The following is a 26287-nucleotide window of genomic DNA, read 5'->3' on the forward strand; positions in this document are numbered from 1 at the left end:
TTGTTTTCAGGTATCGTGAGGAACCCTTTTGATTCGTTTGCTCCTTCCAGATTGAGATTGCACGGGCCAGTTTTCTTTCTTTTCCTTTATTTCCTTTCATTCTTTCCTCCCACATTTGCCACATCAGCTAGTGTGTTATATACCAAAGACATAATTACCACAAATATACCAGATTCCATCAAATGTTAGTTTTATGGAAGTTAATTTGTTTTGCAAAGAAAGGCGGTGTAACTGGTCATTTACCTTGTTGCTAATTGTGGGATCTTGCTAAGGAGACATTGGCTGCCATTTTTTTCTCCCATCATAATGATGACCACTTTTTTTTGCTAAGTGATACCATTGCAACTTCCTTTGCGAAGAATCTGCCTGAAATTTCATTGTTCTTGTGCTGTTTTGATACCAAAAGTTCTGTAAAAATAATGGATTTAATATGCAACTTTTAAAACAATCCAACATTTATGTCTTAAAAAATATCTGGAGGAAAATAATGGGCATTGTAACTAAATAAATCAATCGAGTGTTAAAGCTTCTCAAATTATCCATGGTATTGTGTACAAAAGGGAAATATTTATTCCTGATAGAAAAATGATTCTGCAGTTACAGGATTGTGACGTCCCTGAAATTGACTAGCTGACGACGTTAGCTGTTTTGGCTCTTGCATGAATGGCCATATGGGCTAGGTATTGGAGAGTACCTGGTGCTAATGGAACAGTAACCATGCTAGAAGTCAGTAAGTTTGTGTAAACTTACAAATCCAATGGGAGTTCCCACAACCCACAAAGTGGGGTTGATACTGAAGTAGTTGAGTATAAAGGAGACATGCTACACTATTTTATTCAAATCACCCTCCGTATGAATTCACAATTTTATATCTCCAACCATTTCTTAACTTTATTGCAAGAAAAGGCAATTCCTCCTGGTTGCATTGCTGATACCATACACCTGCAGTAGATACATGTTGTATTAAGGTTGGATACAGAAGTTATCACAAATGTTTATCACCAATTAGTATACTGCAAACAATTTCCTGCTCATGTTTTGTTCACAAGTGCAGTCTTAATTGCACAGTCATCTTTTTTCCCCCTTTGGGTTACTTGTGTCAGGAGAGACTTAACTGTATAGTTAACAAGCTCCAATTCTTTCTTCTGTGCCCCTCTCATCCCACCCCTCCACTCCCAACCATCAACAAGCATGAAAATTCTAATTTGCAATTGATTCAAATTTGAATATGTTATGTTTCAAGTTGCATGAAAGTGCAGGCATGTATTATAACTGAAAATGCCAATGGCCAATGCAGTGTGTAAGAGATTCCACCTGAGATTTTCCCCACATAGAGTTCAGCTATGCTGTCGTGGGAGAAATTGAATTAAAGCCTGCCACTTCTCTGGAGGGAGACAACAAAAATTGGAGGAGTAAGTCTCCTCGTCTCTTAGAGAGTGCCTTAAGCAGGGCCCTCGGAGTGGGTTGGACTTCAACTACTTGCCTGATAGTGGAAGAGTGTATTGTGACAGTCAGGAAGGTGAGAAAGAAATTAGATCTCTAATGCATATTTAAAATGCTTCTTATAATGTACGAAAGAGTAGTTGCTGTCCTAGGATGCAGGATTGGGCTCAGCTGTTGCGCTCCCCATGTTGCTGACACTCGCTGGTAAGGCTTACATGTGAGTTAAAGCTTCTTGAACTTGGTGTCATAGGGGGTCCAGAATCCAAGGAATCATAACCCAGCAAGAAGGGAAAGATGGCCATGGCGAGGGGGAATAATTAGAAAAGGTTTGTGCTTGGCATTTCTGGGAAATCATGCCTTTTTTTGTTTGAAGAAGCCTGATAATTTTAAATATGTTTGGTGAAAGCCTTAATTGGCCAGAAGGAATATGGCAATGCCTTGACCAATCCGAACTGACTTACTAACCAATCAGCACCCCTTTTCTGTTTGAAATTTTGTATTCTTGTGTCTGTCCTGATGAGTGCAAGACGAAAAGCTCTGACATGTCTCTTTTTTCAAGAAATACTGAAGAATTTGATTCTTTGTATTAAGATTTTGTCAGCTTTATCCTGATATCTGCTAATTAGATTAGTGATGCCCGAGCTACAGTCTGGGCCATATTTGGCCTATAAGCCTCTGCATTCCATGGCAGTTTGTATCTATTTGGGCTAATGTTTCTTAATGGTTGGTGCTGTGTAAATTACATGGGCCAGGATGTTGTTGTTTTTAACGTTGTAGAGTCATTGGAATATTCTTACGTCCTTGGTATAAATTTTGACCGCAAATGCCAAACAAATGAAAACATTGATTTTTAAACTTTCTATGTGGCCCTTGCTGACAAAAAGTAAGAATGATCCTGATTTATTTTTCTGCATCAACTTATTTCCCCTTCCCCTCTCCTGAAGTGATATAATTTTATGGATATTATTTATATAAATTTCGTAGGTCAACATGCTTTTATATGCAGAGGGTATCGCAACTGAGCCTGGCCTTGCTTTCAGCCAGCATCACATTCTTTGCAATTTCCAGCAGGGGATGTCAAGTGGCTTGCAGGAGTGGAAAGCTTGTCCATTCCCCAAATCCCAATAGCGCTGTGGTCAACTGTACTGCCTCTCTTCCTACCCCGTTTGTGCACAAAGATCAGGAATTGAACTTGAGACCTTATCATCCAACTGTGTGGTTAACTTTGCAAGGCTATGAGGGAATCATCCATTCTTTGTCCTTCTGCTCTGACTCTTGATTGCTGAAGTACAATCCCATATCCTGTTATTTATGTGCAAGTCTGGACCTTGAGTGGCAATGGCTTGTGAATTGGTGTGATCAGCTGAACCAAATTAGGCATCCACCTATATACTGGGCATTGCCAAGGATCATGCCCAAATTAATTTCGTAAGGGTGGTGAATAATCACTCAAGTTTTTTCATGCAGAGGTGTGTTGAGTCAGACTCCAGGATGGCCATTTAGTGTTGCAATATTCATTATTTGGTGTAGTGCCTGTGTATGTTTGTAAGCCTTGTTGTTTATGAGCGAGTTGCATGCTATGAATCATCAATTTAACTTTATCATGTGTGAGGATGGGTAGCAGGGTACACCCCTCTAGAGAAGAAACAGTGGAACAATCTTGCATTGCCTTGTTCTTGAATCAATTGATGCAATACTTTTATAATGAAAAAATTGAAACTAGGTTCAGTGAACTGAATTTTGAACTTCAATTGTTGATCTGTGGAAGTCATTCATTTTTGAAGTTTGTATTCACTCTAGATTTTAGAACACACAAGCCTGTGATGCTATTGATGAAATTGTTGCCTGAAAGCAGTGCAAATATACCTAACTGAATTACTTGGGGGGTGGTTATGGTGCAGGCTGCAAGGATCTATCCTTGGACCCTCCCATTCCTCGTCTACGTGTTGTCTCTCGGTGACACCTTTTGAAAGCACATCATTAGGGTCAGGATTTTTAGTTCGGTGGGTGGGGAGCGGCTGGGCAACGGACCCCCGACCGCGATGGGTCCCCAACCTTGATTTCATGCGGGCTGGCCAATTTAAGGCACGCTGAAAGGCTCAGCGCTGCCGGGGTGGGAGGAGGGCGAACGCTGAAGTCAGCGTGGGGGAGTGCAGAATGAAAGCTTCCTGAAGGTAGAGAGCTGCCTCGGAGCTGAAGAATTTAATGCCAAAATTAAAACTTTTAAAAACCGGAAAAAAATGCCCATGCAACAGAATCAGTCACCGGAACATACACCAGATGAAAATTCTGTGCAAACGTTTTTTTTAAAGTTGATATTGGAAACCTCATCCTGCCCTTGGATGAGGTTTGCTCAAAAAGGCAAAGGCCGACTGGCCTTTCGCCCGCCTGCCAACCTTAACGTTGGACGGGCAATGAGAAATCATGGTTGATTAATACGTTAATGGCCTTAATAGGCCTCTTGATTGTCATTGGGTGCGCTGCCAATACTCGTGTGCACCCGCTGGCTGAATTATCATGTGAATGCACGATTACATCGGGACACTTTTTCCTGATGTCATCACGCGTTATTTCACGCTCAAGTGTGTCGGGCATGTGCTCGCATTCGGAGTAAAAATTCTACCCTAGTTTCCATATGTATGCTGATGGTGCCCAGCTCTATCTCCCCATCTCTCTTGACTCTTCCACCTTCACTGAATTGTCACACTGCCTGTCTGACACCCAGTACTGGATTGACATAAATTTTCTCCAACTAAATATTGGGATGACCAAAGTTGTTGTCATTGGTCCCTGTCACAAACTCCGTTCCTTGACAGCTATCTGAAGCTGAACCAGACCATTTGCAACCCAGAGATGAGCTTATGACCACTTCTGACCTATCACTGACTTTCAACTCTGTAGCACTTCCTGACTCTGTCCCACCTCAGCTCAACTGTGGAAATCCTCTTCCATACCTTTGCTACTTCCAGATTTGTCGTCTTCATGGCTGGCCTCCCATCTTTTACTCTCCATGGACCTGAGCTCATCCAAAACTCTGCTATCTCCGTCCAAGTTCTATTCACCCATATTCCACGTCCACTGACCTACATTGGCTCCTTGTCCGGCATCATCTTGATTTTAAAGTTCTCATCCTTGTTTGCAAATTTCTCCATGGTCTCACCCCTTCATCAACTCTGTAACTTCCTCCAGCCTCTTATGCACTTTCAACTTCCATCGCTCCAGTCTTGACAACCATGTTTTCAGCTGCCTAGTCTCTAAGTTCTGAAATTCACACCATAAACTTGTCTGTCTCTCTACTTCTCTTTCCTTCATGCTTCTCTCTCCTTTTTAAGGTGCCCCTGAAACCTACTTCTTTGACCAAGCATTTGATTACCTCTTCTATATCTTGTGTGGCTGTGTAAAATTTTGTTTCAGTGCTGCTGCAAAGTGCCTTGGGACATTTTGCAATGTTAAATCCACTGTTTAAATGCAAGCTGATATTGACCGAAGGTAGCATACATGCACATTTTAGAGCAGTGAAAATTTGTTGGAAATTCTGATCATTAATAGTGTTGTTGTAGTGGCAAATAAGTTGTATATTGTGTATATTGGATCAGAATTCTATAAACTCCAAATAAAACTGGCAGCTTTTTGTTGCAGTCGTTTTAATTGTCATTTTGCAATTCATTTTTTCAAAAGGAAAGTACTTCAGGCAGCTATTATTTTCTGACCATAATGCTAATATCTTGTGTTGAGGATATTTTTACTTAGAGGTGCATTGATCAGGTGATTTATTCACAGTACACCAAGTGTACAGGATTCTGTTTGTGTGAAGATATTTGCTTGTTAATTTTCTCCTCTGAACTGCTTCTTTAGATATAGTTCTGTTAGTTGCACTATAGTTATATAGTTGTACTCTATAGTTGCACTCCATTCGCTTTCCCAAGTAGTCAGTATTATTTTAGTCAGTATTCATGTTAGTTTTGGCTCAGTGGTAGCACTATCTCCTTTGAGCCAGTTTGTGGTTTGAAGTCTCATTTCAAAGACTGGAGCCTATAATCTAAGCTGATCCAGTGCAGTACTGATGAAACACTGCACTTGTTGGAGCACATTTAATGCCTTTAAATAAAGCATTAAACTGGCACCCCATCTGTGCTCTCAGGTGGGTGTAAAAGGTACCATGGCAATATTTTTGCTTAAAGGCATGGTGTTCTGGCCATTTTTCCTGAACCAATAACACTAAAACAGATTATCTGGCCACTACCATATTGCTGTTAGTGGGGCAAAGCTGGGTGCAAAACAGTGGATGCCATGTTTTCTACATTGGCTGTAAAATGCTTTGGGATAGCTTGAGTTTGTGAAAGGTGTTACAAAAGTATCTTCAGCTGCTGTTCACACATATTTTTGAGGATTGGGAACCCTGGCAAATGTTTTCCCCCTCATTAGCCTAAGTGCTGAAGCTAATTGTAGTATCTCAACCTATCTGAAACCAGATCGTTTTAGCATAGATTGTGGACTGAATCTGGGACCTTGCTGGTTTGTACAGCTAAGTACCGCAATGGGTAAATTCTTAGCCCCTTGCAATTTTTAAATTTAGTTAAATGTCATAAGACAGTTCAGAGGAATGTTAATGGACAAAAATTGACACTGAGCCAAGGAAGGAAGTATTAGGGTGCATAATTAAAAGGTTGGTCAGATTTAGGGAGGGCCTTAAAAGAGTAAAGAAAGGCAGAGAGGAATTCTGAAGTTTTGGGCCGAGATGCCTGAAGGCATAGCCACCAGAAATGGGGCCAAGCAAGGGGGGCGTTGTGGTGGTTGAGTGTGCTGTATAAAGAGGCTGGAGTTGTGAGAATGTAGTTCTCAGTGACATAGCTGGAGGGAGTTAGAGAGATGGGGAGGGGTGAAGCTGTGGAGGGACATGAGGATAAGAAATTTATAATTGAAGAATTGGACGGGTTACTTGGTGCGAATTAGAAATATGGGCATCAGAATTTTAGATTAAGTTATGTTATGAAAGTTTGGAAGATTGGACACTGGCCAGGAGAGTAAAGTCCTGCAATTCGCAGGGGTTCTTTTCCCGTGAAACCTCGCAAACGGCAAAATCGTGAAGGAGGAACATGCTTTTGAATGGGACTTGATTGGATAGATTCCAACCATGTGAAAGTAGCATTGGTTTGGGCAGTTACAGTACCCTACAGTAACCTGTGTTTCTCTTCACTGAAGCTGTTAGACCTGCTGTATATACTCCATATTTTTACTTTTTGTTTCCGATTTTCAGCATTGGTAGTTTTATTTGCAACCCATTTAAAAATTGCGGTCAATGAAAAAGAGAGAAACCCAGGGCCAACAAGGGGTAAAATATATCCTGGAAATTCCTCTCCGACACGCGCTCCCCCCCCCCCCCATTCGGGTCACTGAAACCAGCCAAGGAAGTCACATGAACCAAGGATTACAAAGATTAATAAAGACACTTGCATTCTGTGTAATGTGATTTCTATCCTTGGCAGAAACTAGCCTAGTTCCCCCTCCAAGTATTTGGAGACCTACCACACCAGCCTGCATTATTTTCCAGAGCCTCACTACTCTCTGAGAAAAGGCAAATCACCTAATATCCAGTCTATTCCTACTCCATTTAAACTCATGTTGACTGCTTCTCCCAAATCTGTTGACCTGGAATAAGCTATAAAATTACATTGAGAGGCAAATCTGATTTGCACATTTGCAAACAATTATTGTAAGACACAAGACTTTTGCAAATTTAGGACATTTCAAACGTGGATATCGAACATTGCTCACTCGATGCGCAATGCAGTGTACAAAGTACATAGAGAGGGTAAGTGAAAACACGAACAAAGAAGTTGCAAAAGGCAGGACTTTACTGTATCGGAATAGTTGAGTCTGAAGGCGACAGAAGCACGATTGAGATAGCAGAGTTTATGGTAGGTACTGAAGATAATGGTTTCAGTTTTTACATTGTTTAATTGGTGGAATTTGCAACTCGTCCAGGACTGGATACCTGACAACAAAAGGTCTGGAGACTTTGGGAGATGTGGTGAGGTACAGCTGGGCGTTGTCAGTGTGTATGTGGGACCTAATGTGGCTTTGAATGATGTTGCCGAGGGACATCATGTAGATGAGAAATGGAAGAGGGCCAAGGATAGATCCAAGCAAGATTTGCTTGGAGCTTGGCATACCTTGTGCTTTGAGTTCAGAGTCTTTAACTGTAGCATTGTTGCGATCTTTCAGAATAGAAGTCTGATTTGTTAAACTAGCCTTGCCCCTGGGTCGCACACAATTGGAATTAGTTGGACCTAAACTACTTCTGTGTTTGTCTGAACCAGCTCTAACATGGTGACAAAGGTTTATCCCTAGAAAGCATTACTGTTTATTGCATTTATTTCATTTTGATTACTTGTTTGTCACTTTCATGATTTCTACCAGAGGCATAAATTGTTTGTGAATCTTAGCCTCCAATCCTTTCTGGATCTACTGTGTGTATATATAAAACCACAAACTCAAAACATGGTGCTTGTGCCACAAATTTTGTGACCACTGAGCCTGGGAGTGCAACTTATGTCAGTTTTTAAGATAGATTACCAATATAACATGGTGTTGGGGTCAGTTAGTTCTCTGAAATGTAGCAATGTCAACAAAATGAGACTTGCACGGCAGTCAGATAACTAACTAGCTTGACGTTCTTCATCTGAGCTGTCTGATCTGTTTGGTGGATGATTGGGAAAGACCATCTAGTTGAGTCCTGTTCTTCTCTGCCCTTTCAAAATATTGGGACGGGAAGGATGGTGGTTTGAGTCGAGTTACAGACTTGTCTTTTTAGTTATTCCTGTTGGTTGCAATTTTTTCGTGTGCATTGCAAATCAGTGGTTGGAGTTCAACTTTCATTGTAGCACCAATTGTGCTGTGGGGTGTGGCTTCTTGTGGAATGCTGGGCTCTGGAATGGTAAATTGAGTTTACACCTATGATAACACTTGGCGTTCACAAACTTTCTATTTCAATGGAGAAAATTCCAGTTCTGTAGCCAAGTGCTTTCTTCTATTGGGAGGAGGAAGTGGCAAGGTTACTTCTTTTGGTTGGTGGGGGAGGGGGTTTGTGGTTTGTGTATCTCTTTCCTCACACTCCTGACTTGTGCCTTTATAGATAATGGAAAGGCTTTGGGGAGTCAGGAGCTGCAGAATACCCAGCCCCTGATTCCCATTGACTTCAATTTTATTGAGCTCCTTAATGCCACACTCGGTCCAATGTTGTTTTGATATTAAGGGCGGTCGCTCTTGCCCCAACTCCTGAAATTTAGCTCTTGTCCACATTTGGACCAAGTCTGGTGCTAAATGGTCCTGGCAGAAACTAAACTGAATATCGGTGACCAGGTTGTTGATGAATAAGTTCTGTTTGGTAACACTGTAAATGACACCTTCCATCATTTTGTTGATGATTGATGATGACATGGTAATTAGCCAGACTGGATAGGTCCTGCTTTTTGTGGACAGTACATACCTGGGAAATTTTCCACGTTGGGCAGATAAGTGTTGTAGGCTTACTGGAACAGCTTGGCTTAAGGTGCAGCTAGTTCTGGAGCACATGAATTCAGCGTCCACAATGTTTGTTTCCAGTGCGCTGAGCCATTTCTTTATCAAGTGGGGTGAATCAAATTGGAAGTCTGGCATCTGTGGTGAGGATTCCAGGACGCAGCTGAGTTGGATCATATTATCATTGTTAGATACGATGGTTGCAAATGCACTTGTGCTGGGCTCCTGCCATCATTGAGGGTAGGGCTGTTCATGGAGCCTCCTCCTCCCATTGATTATTTAATTATCACCATCATTCATGACTGGATGTGGCAGGACTGCAGAGCTTTGATCTGATCTGTTAGTTGTGGGATTGCTGAGCTTCTCTTCAATGTGCATGTAGTACTGTGTTGTAGCTTGACCAGGTTGGCACCTCATTTTTAGCTATGCCTGGTGATGCTCTTGGCATTATTTCAAAGAAAAATAGGGGAGCTTTTCCCAGAGTCCTGACCATTATTTATCCCTCAACCAACGTAAATGGATTATCTGGTTGTTGTCACACTGCTCTCTGAGAATTAGCTGCTGTGTTTCCTACATTACAATAGTGACTACACTTCAAAAGTGCAGCATTGACTTTAAAGCACTTTTGGAATTTCCTGAGGCCTTGAAAGGAGCTATAGAAATTCGAGTCTTTTCGCTCTATCAGCCCGTGAACCCCTTCCACTGTAAACATCCTGAGATTTCATTCTGTTTGAAATTAGTTTGTTTCCGTCCCTCTAGTGGAAAAGATGGTCTTTAAACGTTAGAGAATCAAAGAATGGTTACAGCAGGGAAGGAGGCTCAGCCCAATAGTGCCCATGCTGGCCCTCTGCAAGGACAATTCACCTAGTGCCACTCCCCTGCCTTTCCCCTGTAGCCTTGCACGTTTTTCCTTTTCAGATAATTATTATTCCACTTTGAGATGATAACCTTGGGTACCGATAACCACAAACCCTATGTATACCTCCTTGTAATACAACTTCAATGCTTGCAATTTGCATCTTGTGTTTTGAGGGAAAAGTACAAAAAAGATTGAGATTAATGAATCCTTTCATTGAAGAAGTAAATTTCATTGCTATTTTTTGTTGCTAATGTTCCTTGCATTTCTGACGGTGCAGGAAAAAGATCACTCGTTGGAGTCAGGAGCAGGCATCTTTCGGTCATCTTCAGTGCTGCAATTGCTGCCCCAGCTGAGATCAGCTGGCTTCAAACTGCCTGGAAATAGAACCTGGGATCTCTGTTCTATATGGAATGGTACTTCACTGAGCCAGTAGCTTTACCAATGAAAGCTTTTGTTCACTTTCTGAAGTGGCCATTTGCAATGTCTGAGCAATGAATTCTTGTGGGATCAACACAGCCAACCTTGACCCTGTCTTTAACACATGTACATCACAAAGGGGTCATTGGACTGTCATAGGGTGAACAACATAATTGACTTCAGATGTTTTATGACTTTTTCCTCTCCCTTCGTCCCCTGTATGTGCATCATCTTGAACGCACCATCTCTCTCCCCAAACTGAGTTAGATCAGTACTTTCAGCTAGTCACAATTGTTAACAGGATCCACGCTAGTTGATCTCAAAACTGAGACACAGAGCCTTTCCTTGCTGAGAGCCTATTGACTATGTTCAGTGTCAACATTGCACACATTCTCCCAGTGTCCCAGCTATCTGTTATTTGTGTTCAAGTACCCATCACCTGTTTCCCTTAACAATCAATAACACATTGACAGCAATAGGGATTTATCCTTTGACCTACATTATATATTACTGTGTGAAACGGCAAGTTAGCCAGTGATTCCTTGGATTCTTACCTAATTTCTACCTTGTGCTTTCTCATTCTGTTTTCCCCCCTTCATGGAGCTTGCTGTGCCATAAATTGTGTCTATCCAAGAGTATGGTCCATTGCTCTGAGGTCTTTGTAATCATTAGAAAAACTGCTTGGCTTTCTCTCCCCTTCTGTGACGAATCACTTCGCTGCTTGGCACCTCCTTGGGCGCCAGCGCACAGAATGGGAATGTAGCATGAGATGATTACAATGGTATACTGCTGTTGGTTGATTTTAGAATAAATAATTGTCTCCAGTTATAATTGCAAGCATGTTCCTATTGGAGGGAGCTTTAAGGAGCTAAGAGTGCAATTTATTTTAAGGCTGCAAGCATAAACTGGGAAGTCCATTCTCAAACCCCCTCCTGGAGAAGCACTCCTGTGGCTAAAGTGCCACATGCATCCTTTGTCCTCTGGCACCTTCCAGAAATGACCAGTCTTTGTGTGAATGTGGATTGTTGGCTAGCTGTTCAGCTACAAACCGTTTATAGCTAAACCTACCCTCCTCAAATGGCACTCATACTTTCCAACAGGAGTTTCTGGCCAGACACAAGGAGACTTTTCTAGCTCAACACTTGCCATGGTGTCTGAGTGATGAATGCTTTTTTAAAATTCATTCACGGGATGTGGGCTTTGCTGGCTGGGCCAGCATTAATTGCCCATCCCTATTTGCCCTTGAGAAGGTGGTGGTGAGCTGTAGCCTTGAACTGCTTAGAGTCCATGTGGTGTAGGTACACCCATAGTGCTGTTAGGAAGGGAGTTCCAAGGGTTTGACACAGTGACAGGAGGGGCAGCAATATGGTTCCAAGTCAGGATAGTGAGTGACTTGGAGGTGAAATTCCAAGTAGTGGTATTCCTATCTATCTGCTGCCCTTGCCCTTCTAGATAGTAGTGGTCGTGGGTTTGGAAGGTGCTGTCGAAGGAGCCTTGGTGAGTTCCTGCAATGCATCTTGTAGATGTTACACACTGCTGCTACTGTGTGTTGGTGGTGGAAGGAGTGAATATTTGTGGATGTGGTGCCAATCAAGCGGGCTGCTTTGTCCTGGATGGTGTCAAGCTTCTTGTGTTGTGGGAGCTGCACTCGTCCAGCCTTGGTTGTTACTCGATTGCAGAGACAACTCAATCAACCTTGATTCTGTCTTTAATATATTTTGTCTCAAAAGCGTCTTCAGGTTTGCTTCCATTTCCCCTCATTTCACCCTCTGCTTTTGCGTGGGTATTCTCTTTTCTTCTCTTTCTCCCCTCCCGCCTTCCGCCGCCACTGTGTGGAATCAGTGCTTTCAGCTGCTCATGAGGGATTTACCCTTTAGACTCACATTGGGACTATTACATGAAACGGTGGATTATACAGTGATTCCTTGCTGTATCCTGACTTCTGGCCTGTAAAACAGTTGTATGCTGGTTTCACAAACTATTGGGGAAGCATCTCCATTGACTCAATTAATTTCCTACTGTGGTTTGGAGTGCTATGTTCTTTCAAATGGTAAAGTGATACTATTGAAAATGAAATCTACAATTGAGTGAAAATACCCAAATGGTGTGCCTGAAACCACTTTGAAACAAGAATGTCTAACTGGGGAGATTAGAGATGTGTGGCATTGTGGCATGATGCTGATCTCCACCCAACTAACTACCATCTCTGTGAACCAATATGGCTTACAGCAATTGGGATCATTGTAATCTACATAATTTATTTTGTCATGTCAGTAAGAGGGGAAATCACTCAGTGGTTACAGATTTTTTTCCAGTTTAAAAATAGCAGGTTAGGTGATGGAGTAGTTTCATTGCTATCCTTTAGGACTGCTATGTTAGCTTTGACTCCTCGTGTTATGGGGTGAAAACTCAGCCAGGATTTTACTTGTGGCCCTGAATGGAAATTGCATATATTGGGTTGTTGGTTAAGACTAGGATTGGGTTGGCTGGCGACGTTTGCAAACATTACTGCCTTTTTTAAAAAAAAAAATTGCTGCGGTTGATGTTTCTCCTTGCTTACTGACTGAAGTTTTTGCTTTTCTTCGAATTGCTAGAAAACTACTTAAAAGCAAAGTAAAAGAAATTATTAGCCTAAAATTTGCCCGCAGCTTCCAGAGCCATGATCAAAAAAAACTCCTAAGATTTACTGATCCGATGAGCTAAGCGGAAATCTGCAGCATAATTATAAATAGAAAGGAATGATTCAAGATTGTAATCCAACCTCAGCGTTTGGATGACGTCCTCTGAACCTTGAGCCATGTATTCCTTTTTTTTGCTGCCCATTTGTTCTTTAAAACCCATTTGGTGATGTGAAGAATGGTTAAAATATTTCAGTTGACCATTCAGCTATGTAATTGTAGTTGATGCAGCTTTTGTTGCGTCTTAGTCCTTTTGGATTTTTGCCGAATTCAGGACAGAAAACCTGGCAAGATCAGCTGCGACCAAATATACGGGTTATTTTTCAGTTCGCATTAAAATATTTGTGGAGAATTTTTATGTTGAATCATCAAAATAATTCTTGAAGGAATAAATAAAATACTTCAAATGCTTGTAGCTGCCTTTACTCGGTATAATGCTGAATGAATTACAGAAGCCCTTCAGTGTAGATAAATATAACCTGATGCATTAGAGTCTAGATAATCCCAGCTGTGTACACAACAGTGCAAGGATACCTGCTAAAGGCTACAAGACAAGAGAGAGGCACTCCAGGTCATGGTGAATAAAATGTTGAATGTCGATGAACAGTATGGCAAGGCCATGGAGAAGGCAGATATGCCACTGGGGTGTATTGGTAGATTAGTATGATGTAAAGCCAGGAATACTATTAGAAGGCTGTGTAAGGCCTTGGTACACCCACATCTGGAATGTTGTGTTTCACTTTGAGGCCTTGTAGAAGAACCAGAGGAGAGCACCAAAATAATGGTGCCTAGTCTTCCAGCTATTAGAATAGGCTGAAGAAACTCAAACTGTTTTCACTGGGAGTTTCAGAAGACACAAGTAGGATTTTTGAAGTGACAATAAATTGTCTGGGTGGGTAGGTCGTTTAAGCGTGATCGGAGAACTGGGAATGGTGAACACAACGCTTTTGGGTTTGATACTGGGAAGTATTTACTTTCCACCAAGTGGTTCTGGAGCAGATGGATGAGGTATTTGTATGGGTTCTCTATTGACCTTCAATAGGGAATTGCACTTGTTTCAGAAAGAGACGGACACTTTTAGCTAGTTACTGAAGGTAGGATTGTGGGATGGCTTGGGATTGTGCTCAGTGCAGTTGCTCTGCTGATTTGTGTAGTTTTGTTGGAGGGCGAGGAGATGAACAATGCCTGATGTTCCAAATGGACGAAATTTCTTAAAATGGAGGAGCAGTTTGTTACGTCTTGTCCATTTTTGTGCACCAATTAAGCTTTGCTATTGGATAGTAAACTGCTGCATTTTGGATGCACTTTGAACTGTTATGTATTTTGTTTGGGACAGATTTACCAGTTTTTCCTGATTTTCAGGCATGTCTCTGCAGTGGTGTTACACATCAAAACTAAGTGTAGTCTTCAAATGAAACAGTGTTAGAGACTAAGGGATATTTGGACCAGGACATGCAGAGATAATTCAGTTTGTGTTTTAACATGCTGTCCTTTTTTAATTTTTTCCATTTTAAAGTTATAACATCTGCTTTAGGAATGGAAACTGCCTATGTAAACTGGTCACACTATAATTATACCCTCCTGCCAGAGGTGATGTGGTGTGGCAGCAGCTCTTTAGTGGGATGAAGGCCTAATTACATAGTTACAAGTTTACATAAGTGGTTCAAAATATAAATATGGACTTAGAAATATATAATGACAAAAATTGACAGGAAATGAACAAAAGTGTCCACACAAAATTCAACACTAAATCTAAAATAATTAATTTTGAGCTTTAAATAGGGAATAATGTTTATGCTTCAGAAAAGAACCTTCTTGGCTTTTATTAGTGCAGTAAAGTACTTTTATTTTGATTAGGAATTAATTAGGGTTATAAATAGAAAAAAAAATTAAGTTATATATTTGAGTGTGTATGTATATAATATATGCACATACACTACAGTTCAAAATATCCCAGGATGTAACTTATTCTCTTCTACTTACACATTTTATGCCCGTGTATGCTAAAAGGGCTCCTTCAGCCTTGAGTGACGGGGTTAATCGATGTTTTTTTTTAACATGGTATTCCCAGGGTTGGATGTTCTCTTTTAATTTAGCTGCTTAAGTGTAACAAACTTCATGTCAAGTATTAGACGTTTACATGTAGCTGTCTCCAAAAACACACATCTATACGGCTCAGCCAATTAGATATGTTGTCACTGACAATTGCTGCTGTCAAACAACCCCAATATCCTTGAATTTTGGGCAGTGTGCTAGCATGTTGAGGAGGAGGCTTGGTTCACACTTCTATAATTTGAGGGTTTTAGTCCTTGTTCACTTTCTATTGGATGAGGTTGATTGTTAAAGCATATCAAACTTTACTGTGTAAAACTTTGAAAGTCTTTGTAAACCTGTTTTCGTGCAGCCATCAACACTATCTTTATTTTCTTTTCTGCTATCCTCTCATTCCATTATCCTGTCCTGACTTGGATTGTGAAGTGGCTGTGCATAAAGGCAAGCATGTTAAATACCAACACTGTCTTTTTTAAATCCCCTTTTTAATCATCACACCCACAATGGTTAGTTCTCTTCATTGGTCATTTGGAGGTGTGGGTAGTGAGCAAGCTTGTTATCTGTTTGTTTTTCTCCCTCCCTTGCCCCGTAGCTAGTGGAATCTTTTTTGTTCATTCATGAGACGTGAGCATCTCTTAATAGGCCAACATTTATTGCATATCCCTAATTGCACTTGAGAAGGTGGTGATGAGTCACCTCCTTGAATTGCTGCAGCCCATGTGGTGTAGGTGCACCTACAGTACTGTTAGGGAGGGAGTTCCAAGTTTTGATCTGGCAGCAGTGAAGGAAGAGTGAAGAAGTTCCAAGTCAGGATGGTGTGGGGTTCGGGGGAAACTTGCAGGTAGTGACATGCCAAGGGGAGATGGTGGCATAGTGGTATTGTCACTGGACTGGTATTCCAGGGACTCAGGGTAATGCTCTGGAGACCCGGGTTCGAACCGTGGCAGGTGGTGAAATTTGAATTCAATAAAAAAAAATCTGGAATTAAAAGCGTTGATGACCATGAAATCATTGTTGATTGTTGTAAAAATCCGCCTGGTTCACTAGGGAAGGAGATCTGCTGTCCTTACCTGGTCTGGCTTACACGTGACTCCCGACCCACAGCAATGTGGTTGACTCTTGAGAGCCCTCTGAACAAGGGCAATTAGGGATGGGTAATAAATGTTGGCCTAGCCAGTGAAGCCCACATCCCATGAAGGATAAAGAAAATGCACCTGCTGCCCTTGTCCTTTGAGGTGGTGGAGGTTGCGGTTTTCAAAAGTGTTGTTGAAGGAGCTTTGGTGAGTTGCTGCAATGCATCTTATTGCCATTGTGTGCCGGTGGTGGAGAAAGTGAATGTTGAAGGTGGTGGACGTGGAGCAGATCGAGTGAGGTGCTTTGTCCTGGATGGTTGAGCTGCTTGAGTGGCGTTGGAGCTGCACTCATCCAGGCAAGTGAAGAGTATCGAACAAGAGACCCATACTAGCTGTCCCAAAGAAAGATGGTAAACCTGAATGAAGATCAAGCTGAGATTCTAATCTTTGTGAAAAGCAAATGAGCTTTCTATTCCAAGAACTGTGGAAGAGTTTTCTCTAATTGTAAGAAAATGGGAGGACTTTAAAACTCAAGGTCTCTTGTTTGCGCATTTTGGTATTTTTCGCATCCACATTGCTTACTCTCTCTGCCAGTAAACAATTGGGAAGGAATGGGGGGTTGCAAGTTGCAGAAGCACTGCTGTACATTGTTTGTCCCATGATTGGCAATTACGCAGAAAGTGGATATCTTCAATATTGCTCAAAGTTTAGAATGACTGGCAACTGAGGTTTACCTAATGCTAATCTAAAGCTTGAGCCATATCTGCTGTACTGTGAACTACCTGAAATCTGTGATAGAGCAGTACATCTGGCAGACTGCCATTAGTTGTTAGGTTCATAAATTGAAACAGCAAGAGTTAAACAGTGAACTTCACATGTACATTGGGGAACAGGCAAACCTCTTGGGCACTGGGCAGTTTCCGGCTAGCATCTTGCTCTTCTCTCAATCGGCCTGCTTCTAATGCAGTGAAACTGTTAGGATAAACCAGAGAAAAGAAGGTTCCACCTGTATGCTTACTAACAAGGGTCCCATGAATTATTATGGATGAGCAACAAATGCTGGTCTTGTAATGGTGCTCATATCCCATGAAGGAATATATTTTTAAAAATTGCTAAGTTATAAATGGTGCCTGTTGATTGAAGCCTTGAAATGCCAAGGTGCTTCTGCAGTAGTCCTGTTGCTTAAATTTCCTGAGGAGCTTTCCAACACTTCGGTTACTTTTGCTTAAAGTATTCAGTTTCACATTGTGCAGCATGGTAATTGTAGGGAGGCTTAGGAGAAGGGTGGAGCACAGTATACATAGCTGAAACATAATGGAGACTCGCCTCAAGATATGGTTACTGAGACCCTTGGGTTGTTGTAAAGTGACAAAGGAGGATTAGAGGAGATCCTGTCACGTGTGTGCAAGCTAAGTGGCTGAATTTAATAATATCATTTGATTTTTGTTCATTTAGTTTTGATAAAATTTTGAGTGTCGACAGGCTTATCAGTTAATTAGGAATTCAACCTAAATATGATTAATACATTTATTGTTTGAAAAGTAAGAAGACATGGGCCAAAAGATATGGTACTTCAATACACCCAACTAAAATCTCAAAAATAATTGATCACTTCTAAGTCTCACTGCATGATACTCAGCCTCGAACTGTTCTAGTAGTTACAGTATGTTAGTGGCTTGTTGAGTTAAATTTCTGATTAATGGTGACCCCTAGGATGTTGTTGATGAGTCGTTCAGTGAGAGTAATCCTGTTGAAAGGCATGGGGAAGTGGCTAGACATTTGTAAGGCACGAATGTCACTTGCCACTTAATAATCCATGCCTGAATGCTGTACAGGTCCTGTAGCATGCAAGTATGGATTGCTTCATTTATCTGAGAAGTTCTGAATAGAACTGGCTACTCTGTAATCACCAGTGAGTGTCTCTCTTCTGACCATATGATGGAAGGCTGTTGATGAAACAGCTGAAGATGGTAGGTTCCAGGGGGAGACGGTGGTGTGGTGGTAATGTCACTGGGCTATTCCTGCAGAGGCCCAGGCCAATGCTCTGGGACACGGGGTCAAATCCCACCATAGCAGCTGGTGGAATTTAAGCTGTCAAAACATCTGGAATTGAAAGCTAGTCTTGGTAATGGTGACCATGAAGCTATCATAGATTGTTGTAAAAACTCATGTGGTTCACTAATGTCCTTTTAGGAAAGGAAATCTGCCATCCTTACCCAGTCTGGCCTACATGTGACTCCAAATCCACAGCAATGTGGTTGACTGTTAACTGCCCCCCTAAAATATCCTACCAAGCCAGCCACTCGGTTCAAGGACAATTAGGGATGGGCAACAAATGCTGGCCTTGTCAGCAATGTCTACATTCCATGAAAAGAAAACAGAGGAACTCCTGCAGCGATGTCCTGGGACTGAGATGATTGGCCTACAACAATTGCAACCATCTTGCTTTATGCTCGTTATGACTCCAAGCCAGTGGGGAGCTTTCCCCCCGATTCACATAGGCTTCAGTTTTACTCGGGTTCCTTGATTCCACACTTGGTCAAATGCTGCCATGATATCAAGAGGAGTCACTTCTGTCTGTCTTCTGGAATTCAGCTCTCTTTTTCTGTGTTCTTATTTGGATGGTGCCAAGGCATCTTTTATCTCACCTGAGCACATAGAAGATCCTCAGTTGAATGTCTCAACTAAAAGATGGCACCTCTGAATGAGGCCTCCTTAAATACTTCATTGAAGTCAGACTAAATTATATGCTCAAATTCTTGAATGGCAGTTGGACAACAGCATCTGATTTGAAGGCAGGAGTGCTGCCAAGCTAACACTTGGAACTAATAACTTGCAAGTAGCACGGGTGAAGTTGATGCATGTGCTGTACCTAATTTTATTTCCGGCATAAAAGGATTTCCAAGATGGTGCTCAAATCTTTCGGACAGAATCTAAGGCTTCTTCAGCAAAAACTTGTAATGGCAGCATGCCGTCAAATTCCACTTTGGTTTAACCTGAGCGGTATTTAAATGCATAATCCTAATTCCAGTTGAAAAGGCTTATCCCATTAAAATATAGCTGCATAAAGTGACACTCCTGTTCCCAACCAGGATTGGGTAATACCCAATCCTGGGATACCCCACTGCTGTGAGTGACTGGCATTGATTTTATGCACATACTTTGTATTAAGTAACTGTCCTGGACTCAGCATTTTGTCAGAGAAATAACTATGCTGTAGTTTAGACCAGGAGTTCTATTTGCTGTAGTTCAGAGACTCCAATAATCACCATGGTGTGTTGTTTGAACAAACTGTTTGCTGAGTAAATGGACTTTCCTTGCTATAAAATGCACTGTTTACTGTGAGTCTTGCTGCAAGTCATGCCCCACCTCCAACTGATTGGCTGACACCGTGTCAGTAGACATTCTTAGAATACACTCCGATTGCTCTGCATGGAGAGCATCACCAAATTTTTGTGTCCGAAACTTTGGCTATTTTTTGTATTTAAGCTGCTTAAAGATTTGATTTTTAAATAGTTTTCATAACTTTTTTCCCATTTGCCCTTTAAACCAGTGGGTGAATACCAGCAATTTAATCTTAATGAAATAAAGGTTGAATTCTTCACACCTTCTCCCTCCCAGAAACATGATAGGGTCCCCCTTGTCCTCACTTATCACCCCACCAGCCTCCGCATTCAAAGGATCATCCTCCGCCAACTCCAGCATGATGCCACCGCCAAACACATCTTGCCTTCACCCCCCCTGGTGGCATTCCGCAGGGATTGTTCCCTCCGGGACACCCTGGTCCACTCCTCCATCACCCCCTACACCTCAACCCCCTCCCACGGCACCTTCCCATGTAACCGCAGAAGGTGCAACACCTGCCCCTTTACTTACCCTCTCCTCACCATCCAAGGACCCAAACACTCCTTTCAAGTGAAGCAGCATTTCACTTGCACTTCCCTCAACTTAGTCTACTGCATTCGTTGCTCCCAATGCGGTTTCCTCTACATTGGAGAGACCAAACGCAGACTGGGTGACCGCTTTGCAGAACACCTTCGGTCTGTCCGCAAGTATTACCCAGACCTCCCTGTCGCTTGCCATTTCAACACTCCACCCTGCTCTCATGCCCACATGTCCGTCCTTGGCTTGCTGCGTTGTTCCAGTGAAGCTCAACGCAAACTGGAGGAACAGCACCTCATCTTCCGACTAGGCACTTTACAGCCTTCCGGACTGAATATTGAGTTCAACAATTTTAGATCATGAACTCTCTCCTCCATCCCCACCCCCTTTCCGATTTTCCCCCTCTTTGTTTTTTCCCAATAATTTATATAGATTTTTCTTTTCCCACCTACTTCCATTATTTTTAAATGTATTTCCATCCATTGTTTTATCTCTACCTTTTAGCCTATTTCGATCCCTTCCCCCCACCCCACCCCCACTAGGGCTATCTGTACCTTGCTCGTCCTGCTTTCTATTTCTTAATTAGCAGATTTCTTTAGATAATATCACCACCTTCAACATTTCTTTGTCCTTTTGTCTGTGACATCTTTTGGTTATCTCCACCTATCACTGGCCCTCTATTCAGCTCTTCTTGTCCCATCCCCCTTAAACCAGCTTATATTTCACTTCTCTTCTATTTTTACTTAGTTCTGTTGAAGGGTCATTCGGACTTGAAACGTTAACTGTGCTCCTATCCACAGATGCTGCCAGACCTGCTGAGTTTTTCCAGGTATTTTTGTTTTTGTGTTGAATTTGAAACATTGTCCCAATGACTGTAAATGAAGTTTCAGATCCAATTTGACAGTAATATATATTTTATAAATAAGCAGAGTGAACCGTCAATAATGGAGAGGTTGAGTCACGATTGTAGGGGTGAACCTTCAGGTGCTGTTCTCCTGATATCTACTGCCTGACACAGTACCTGAAAGTACAGCTTGCATCTGTCACTCATATTACTTATTGGGCTGAAATAGTAATGCTTTGAAGTGTATTCCTATTTCCTACCCTCGCCACCCTCCCACAATTCTCCCAATTATCTCATCTAGAGCCTCAGAATTGTTACAGCACGGAAGGAGACCATTTGGCTCGTTGTGTTTCACCAGCTCTTCAAATAAGCATTTCACCTAGTGCCATTCACCTGCCTTTTACCTGTAAGCCTGCCCATTCTTCCTTTGCAGATAATAATCCAATTCCCTTTTAAATGACTTGATTGAAATGGCTCCACCACACTCTCTAGCAGTGTATTCCAGATTCTTGCCAGGCGCTGCGTGAATAAGTTTTTCCTTGTGTTGCCATTGCTGCTTTTTCAAATTACTGTAAATCTGTGCCCTCCTGTTTCTGATCCTTTCACAAGTAGGAACAGTCTCTCCCGATCTACTCTGTCCATACCCTTCATGATTTTAAACACCTCTATCAAATCTCCTTTTCAGCCTTCTCTTTTCCAAGAGGAACAGTCACTTCCTGCTTGCTTGACACCATTTCCACAAAAGTGCTGACCATCCATTTAGGAATGAAATCAGGAAGCACTTTCTTGAACCAGAGTAGTGAAAATGTGGAACACTTCTCTTCCCACCCCGAACCCAAAAGGCTAAATAATGCCGGGGGTCAGTTGGCATTTTAGGGGAGGCGATGACGTAGTGGTATTGTCGCTGGACTAGCAAGCCAGTGACCCAGGGTAATGCTCTGGGGGCCCAGGTTCGAATCCTGCCACGGCAGATGGTGGAATTTGAATTCAATAAAAATCTGGCAATAAAAGTCAAATGATGACCATGGTCAATTGTTGTAAAAACCCATCTGGTTCACTAATGTCCTTTAGGGAAGGAAATCTGCTGTCCTTACCTAGTCTGGCCTACACGTGACTCCAGACCCACAGCAATGTGGCTGACTCTTAAATGCCCTCTGAAATGGCCTAGCAAGCCAGTCAGTTGTATCAGACCGCTACAAAGTAACAAAAAAGAATGAAACCGGACGGATCACCTGGCATCGACCTAGGCACTGGAAACAACAATGGTAATCTCGGCCCTGTTGACTCTGCAAAGTCCTCCTTACTAACATTTCGGGGCTAGTGCCGAAATTGGAAGAGCTGTCTCACAGACTAGTCAAGCAACAGCCTGACATAGTCATACACACGGAATCGTACCTTGCAGATAATGTTCCAGATACCACCTTCCCCATCCCTGGGTATGTCCTGTCCCACCGGCACGACAGACCCAGCAGAGGTGGCAGCACAATGATAGACATTTGGGAGGGAGTTGCCCTGGGAGTCCTCAACATCGACTCTGTACTCATGAAGTCTTATGGCATCAGGTCAAATCTGGGCAAGGAAACCTCCCCCTGCTGATTACCACGTACCGCCCTCCCTCAGCTGATGAATCAGTGCTCCTCCACATTGAACATCACTTGGAGGAAGCACTGAGGGTGGCAAGGGCTCAGAATGTACTCTTGGTTGGGGGGGCTTCAATGTCCATCACCAAGAGTGGCTCGGTAGCACCACTACTGACTGAGCTGGCTGAGTCCTAAAGGACATAGCTGCTAGATTGGGTCTGCAGCAAATGTTGAGGGAACCAACAAGAGGGAAACACATACTTGACTTCACCCTCACCAACCTGCCTGCTGCAGATGCATCTGCCCATGACAGTATCAGTAGGAGTGACCACCGCACAGTTGTTGTGGAGACGAAGTCCCGCCTTCACATTGAGGATACCCTCCATCGTGTTGTGTGGCACTACCACCATGCCAAATGGGATAGATCTCAAACAGACCTAGCACCTCAAGACTGGGTATCCATGAGGTTCTGTGGGTCATCAACAGCAGAATTGTTTTCGACCACAATCTGTAACTTCATGGCCCGGTACATCCTCCACTCTACCCTTACTATCAAGCCAGGGGATCAACCCTGGTTCAATGAAGAGTGCAGGAGGGCATGCCAGGATCAGCATCAGGCATACCTAAAAATGAGGTGTCAACCTGGTGAAGCCAAAATACAGGTCTACTTGTATGCCAGACATCATATGCAGCAAGTGATAGACAGAGCTAAGCGATCCCACAACCAATGGGTCAAATCTAAGCTCTGCAGTCCTGCCACATCCAGTCGTGAATGATGATGGACAATTAGACAACTCACTGGAGGAGGAGGCTCCATAAATATCCCCATCTGCAATGATGGGCGAGCTTAGCACATGAGTGCAAAAGATAAGGCTGAAGCATTTGCTACAATCTTCAGCCAGAGTGTCAAGTTGATGATCCATATCGGCTTCCTCTGGAGGTCCCCAGAATCACACTTGCCAGTCTTCAGCCAATTCGATTCACTCCACGTGATATCAAGAAATGGCTGAAGGCATTGGATACTGCAAAGGCTATGGGTCCTGACAATATTCTGGCATTGGTGCTGAAGACTTGTGCCCCAGAACTTGCTGCGCCCCTAGCCAAGTTGTTCCAGTACCGCTACAACATTGGCATCTACCCAGCCATGTGGAGAATAGCCCAGGTATGTCCTGTACACACACGGGACAAATTCAACCCAGCCAATTACCGCCCCGTCGGTCCACACTCGATCATCAGTAAAGTAATGGAAGGAGTCATCAACAGCACTATCAAGCGGCACTTCGTTAGCAATAACCTGCTCACTGACACCCAGTTTGGGTTCCATCAGGGCCACTCAGCCCCTGACCACATTGCAGCCTTGGTTCAAACGTGGACAAAAGAGCTGAACTCCCGAGGTGAGTGTGACTGCCCTTGATATCAAGGCTGCATTTGACTGAGTGGTATCAAGGAGCACTAGCAAAACTGGAGCCAATGGGAATCAAGGGGCAAAACTCTCGGCTGGTTGGAATCATACCTAGCACAAGGGAAGATTGTTGTGGTTGTTGGAGGTCAGTCATCTCAGCTCCAGGACATCACTGCAGGAGTTCCTCAGGGTAGTGTCCTCAATCTTCTTCTTCAATGACCTTCCTTCCATCAGAAGGTCAGAAGTGGGGATGTTCACTGATGATTGCACAATGTTCAGCACCATTCGTGACTCCTCAGGTATTGAAGCAGTCCATGTCCAAATGCAGCAAGACCTGGACAACATCCTGACCATGGCAAGTAACATTTGCGCCTCAAGTGTCAGGCAATGACCATCTCCAACAAGAGAGAATCCAACCATCGCCCCTTGATGTTCAATAGCATTACCATCACTGAATCTCCCACTATCAACATCCTGGGGGGTTACCATTGACCAGAAACTGAACTGGACTAGCCGTATACTGTGGCTACAAAAGCTGGATAGAGACTAGTAATTGTGCAACTAGTAATTGTGCGACAAGTAACTCACCTGGCTCCCCAAAGCCTGTCCACCATCTAAAGGCACAAGTCAAGAGTGTGATGGAATACTCCCCACTTGCCCGGATGAGTGTGGCTCCCACAACACTCAAGAAGCTTAGCACCAGACAGGACAAAGAAGCCCACTTGATTGGCACCACATCCACAAACATTCACTCCCTCCACTACCAACGGACAGTAGCAGCAGTGTGTACATCTATGAGATGCACTGCAGGAACTCACCAAGGCTCCTTCGGCAGCACATTCCAAACCCACAACCGCTACCATCTAGTAGCACTTTGGGTGTACCTATACCACATGGACTGCAGCAGTTCAAGAAGGTAGCTCACCACCACCTTCTCAAGGGCAACTAGGGATATGCCATAAATGTTGGCCCAGCCAGCGAAGCCTACACCCCGTGAATGAATAAAAAAAAATATTCCAAGACTAAGACCTCTTTAGGTAAGGATATCAAGGGAACATGGTGCAAAAGTGGATAATTGGGTTAAGGTACAGATCAGCCAAAGTCTAATTGAATGGTCGAACAGAATTGAGCGGTTGAATGGTCTGCTCCTGATCCTGTGATTTATCTAGCTTCTCTTCCTGGTCCCATACAAGCTGATATGGGAAATGGCTTTCTTAAGGCACAATCCCCCTTCCTTTCAAAACTACAACCATGATCTCCATTTCAAGACCCGCGATTGATAGCTTTTTGTCCTTACAACTACTACGATCCTATCTCTAACCTGCCTTTTCTTTCTGAACACGTTCCTTGAGCACGTTACTGCATGGATTTGTGTCCATATCTCCTAAAACTTCACATTTTAACCCCACCAGCATATTTTTGCACCACTCCCCCACAACAGAAAAGCAATCTTAGTCATGAGCAACATTCTGTGACTCAGGTTTTTTTTACTGCTTCGTTTTCTACTTGAACTCTTTGCAGCCTTTGATACAGTTGACCATACGTTCTTCTCCATGCATAGCTTGATGGGGCTGCACTTGTTGGTTCCACTGCAAGTCGCCTTTAGCAATAGATTCTTATCTCACGCTTGCACTGTTAGCTCGATAGTCTTCTAAGGATAAATTCTTGACCCTTTTCTCTTTCTCATCTACATTCTGCATTTGGCTACATCATAAGCAGTCATGGGATCAACTTCCACCTGAACTGCATTGGCACCCTGTTCTACTCATCCTTCTCTTCCTCTGTTATCAGACTGCTTGTCTAACATCCAGTCTTGAAAACCTCTCAGCTTGTTCCAGTTAAACATGGAGAGTACCTTTGCCAGAGTTATTGTTTTTGGCTCACACCACAAACTCCATACTCTTGCCATTGATTCCACCCGCTGGTAATATTTCAAGCTGAATCGGCCTGTTTGTAATTTTGAAGTTGTATTTGACCTTGAGCTAAACTCCTAATCTTGTATTTTCTTCATCGTAAAGACCAGCTACTTACACCTATAATGTTCCCAATTTCTGCTTCTACCTCAGCTTGCTTGCTGCTGAGGCACTCACTTGTGCCTTTGCCTTTTGCAGACTTGACCAATCCAATGTTCTTCTGGCTGGTTTCTTATCCTTTTACCCTCCCTCCATAAACTTCTAATCTGAAACACTGCTGCCTGTATCCTATTTTATACAGTTTCATTGGCTCGTCACTGCATCTTCTCTCAACTACATTTGGTTCAAGGGCTCTTAGTGCCTCGCATTTACAATTCCCATGCATTTTATGCAAACCCTCCCTGTGTTTTGCCACTCCATCTGTTTAACCTCCAGTGCTACAAGATCTGGCCATTGCAGGCTCTTGGGTTTGCATTGCAAGAATGGACTCTTGGGAAACGTGACACTCTTAAATGGATAGGTGTGTGGAAAATTGCTCAAGGACAGTACTTACGCTGTTGATAACACTGATGTAAAGCATGTGACTTTTGCATTACTCGTGGTACCCTGGATTTTTTGTCGGA

At 42.8% G+C, this 26287-nt stretch overlaps 1 protein-coding gene across 7 annotated transcripts in view; it reads left to right on the forward strand.

The window, feature by feature from the left end:
- nf1a (neurofibromin 1a) overlaps window positions 1–26287 on the forward strand; it is a 283175-nt gene that overhangs the window by 3660 nt on the left and 253228 nt on the right. The gene's annotated exons all lie outside the window — the stretch shown is intronic.

Source organism: Cetorhinus maximus, chromosome 9 (genome assembly GCF_964194155.1).
Source record: "Cetorhinus maximus chromosome 9, sCetMax3.hap1.1, whole genome shotgun sequence".
Taxonomy (NCBI): domain Eukaryota; kingdom Metazoa; phylum Chordata; class Chondrichthyes; order Lamniformes; family Cetorhinidae; genus Cetorhinus; species Cetorhinus maximus.